This window comes from Cebus imitator, unplaced genomic scaffold (assembly GCF_001604975.1).
Source record: "Cebus imitator isolate Cc_AM_T3 unplaced genomic scaffold, Cebus_imitator-1.0 Scaffold232, whole genome shotgun sequence".
Lineage (NCBI taxonomy): Eukaryota > Metazoa > Chordata > Mammalia > Primates > Cebidae > Cebus > Cebus imitator.
Genome location: NW_016107547.1, coordinates 2,724,529 through 2,727,845, shown reverse-complemented (window position 1 = coordinate 2,727,845; position 3,317 = coordinate 2,724,529).

The window sequence follows — 3,317 nt, the reverse complement described above, 5'->3', positions numbered from 1 at the left end:
GGCAGTTGGATGGCATTCAAATTTTTTTAAAAATGCAAATCAATAATTCTATATTCAGCAAAACTATCCTGCAACAATGAAGGAAAAATTAAGACACTCCCAAATAAACAAAAACTTGAGGAAGTTCATCACAAATAGACTTGCTGTACAATAAGTGCAAAAGGATAAGAATCATCTAGGTTGAAATGAAAGCACACCAGACAGTAACCCAAATCCATATGAAGAAATAAAGACAAAAGGAAAGGTAGCTGCACAGGTAACGGTAAAAGCTGGTGGTGTTGCATATACAGTTTGTAATGCCTCTTTATCTTTGTCATTCTTTTTTGTTTCCATATGATTTAAAAGACAAATGAATAAAACAATAATGACAAAGCTGTGTTAATGAACACACTACATATATATGGAATTTGTGAAATAACACAAAATAGGGAGATAGATCCGTAAAGGTGCAGAGTTTTTGTATATTGTTGAAACTAAGTGTTAATTCAAATTTGATTGGTATAGAGTTAAGATGCTAATTTTATCCCCATGGTAACCACTAAGAAAAAAAAAACTAAAAAATATATTTAAAAAGAGACCAAAAGGGAATCAAAATTATACACCAGAAAAAAAGTCAGTTAATCACAAAAGAAAGCAGCAATGGAGGAACTGAGGAACAAAAAGAGTACAACTCCATGACAAAAGAAGAAACAATCCAATTTAAAAATGGGCAGGCCAACGGCCGGGTGTTGTGGCTCACACCTGTAACCCCAGCACTTTGCAAAGCTGAGGCGGGCAGATTGCTTGAGCCCAAGATTTTGAGACCAGCCTGACAACATGACAAAACCCCGTCTCTACAAAAAATTAGCCAGGAGTGGTAGCATGCATCTGTGGTCCCAGCTATCCAGGAGGCTGAGCCCAGAAGGTCGAGGCTGCAGTGAGCTATGATCATGACCCTGCACTCCAGCCTGGGCATCAGAGCAAGATCCCATCTCAAAAAAAAAAAAAAAAAAAAAAAAAAAAAAAAAAAATGGACAGGCCAGGCCAGGCATGGTTGCTCATTCCTGTAATCCCAGCACTTTGGGAGGCCGAGGCAGGTGGATTACCTGTGGTCGTGAGTTCAAGACCAGCCTGACCAACATGAAGAAATCCCATCTCTACTAAAAATACAAAATTAGCCAGGCATGGTGGTGCATGCCTGTAATCCCAGCTACTTGGGGGCCATTGTACTCCAGCCTGGGCAACAAGAGTGAAACTCTGTCTCAAAAAAAAGAAAATGGGCAGGCCAGAGGCCAGGTGTGGTAGCTCACACCTGTAATTGCAACACTTTGCAAGGCTGAGGCGGGCAGATTGCTTGAGCCCAAGACTTCAAGACCAGCCTGGACAACATGGCAAAACCCTGTCTCAACAAAAAATTAGCCAGGAGTGGTGGCATGTACCTGTGGTCCCAGCTATCCAGGAGGCTGAGGTGGGAGGGTTGCCTAAGCCCAAAAGGTTGAGTCTGCAGTGAGCCATGATCATGACACTGCACTTCAGCCAGGGCATGACAGCAAGATCCTATCTCAAGAAAAAAAAAAATGGGCAGGCTGGGCATGGTGGTTCATGCCTGTAATCCCAATACTTTGGGAAGCCAAGGTGAGAGGATTGCTTGAGGCCAGGAGTTCGAGACCAGTCTGGGCAACATAGTGAGATTCCCATCTGTACAAAATATTTTTTTTTTAAGTTAGCCAGGCGTGGTGGCACATACCTGTACTCCCAGCTACTTGGGAGGCTGAAGTGGGAGGATCCCTTGAACCCAGGAGGTTGAGGCAGCAGTGAGCCATGATCACACCACTACACCTCAGCCTAGGTGACAGAGCAAGATTGTGTCTCAAAAATGAAAATTAAAATAGGCAGGCCAGGTGTGATGGCTCATGCCTGTCAACCTAGCACTTTGGGAGGCCAAGGAAGAAGTATTGTTTAAGGCCAGGAGTTCAAGGCCAGCCTAGGCAACATGGTAAGACCCTATTTCTACAAAAAATTTAAAAATTAGTTGGGTATGATGTGTAATCCCAGCTACATGGGAAGCTGAGGCAAGAGGATCAGTTGAACTCAGGAAGTTGAGGCTGCAGCAGTGAGCTATAATTGCACCACTGCACTCCAGCCTGGGTAACAGAGTAAGGCCCTGTCTCTAAAAATGAAGAAAAAAATAGTTGGGGGTGGGGGTACAAAGGATCCGAATAGACATTTCCCAAACAAAATATACAAATGGTCAGTAAGTACATGAAAACATGCTCAACATTATGAGTCATAAGGGAAATGAAAACTAAAACCACAATGAGATACTTCACACCCACTAGGATGGCTATAATTAAAAAAAAAAAAATAGAAAATAATACATGTTGCTGGGGATGTAGAGAAATAGAAATCCCCTACACTTTGCTGGTGGGAATGTAAAATGTTGCAGCCAAGTGGAAAGTAGTTTAGCAGTTCCTCAGGAAGTTAAACATAGAGTTACCATATGACCCGGTGATTCTGCCCCTACGTATATACCCAAAATAATTGAAAACAGGTAATCAAACAAATACTACATATGAATATTTATAGCAGCCCTATTCATAATAGCTGAAATGTGGAAGCAACCCAAATGGCAATCAGTGAATGAATTTTTTAAATGTGGTATGTCTATACAGTGGAATATTACTCAGTCATAAAAAGGAATGAGCTGGGCACAGTGGCTCACACCTGTAATCCCAATACTTTGGGAGGCTAAGACAGGTGGATCATTTGAGCCCAACAGTTCAAGACCAGCCTGGGCAACATAGTGAAACCCCGTCTCTACCAAAAATACAAAAAAATTAGTCAGGGATGGAGGCACACACCCGGGGTCCTAGCTACTTGGGAGCCTGAGGTGGGAGGATGGCTTGAGCCCAGGAGGCAGAGACTGCAGTGAGCCAAGATCACACCACTGCACTCCAACCTAGCCAGAGTGAGACCTCTGTCTCAAAAATTAAATAAAATTTAAAAAAATAAACAGGAATAATGTATTGATAAATGCTACAACATGGATGAACCTTAAAAATATTATGCTAAGTGAAAGAAGACAGATACAAAATAATATTCTCTGATTTCATTTATAGGAAACTTTTAGAATAGGTATATCTGTATAGACAGTAAGTAGATTAGTGGTTGCCAGAGGCTGAAGGAGAGGCAATGGGGAGTCACTGCTTAATAAGTACGAGGTGTTCTTTTAGGATAAAATGTTCTGGAATTAGATAGTGGTGATGCTTGCACAATATTGTGAATGCAGTAGATGTCACCAAATTGTACACTTTCAAATGGTTAATGGTTCATTTTAT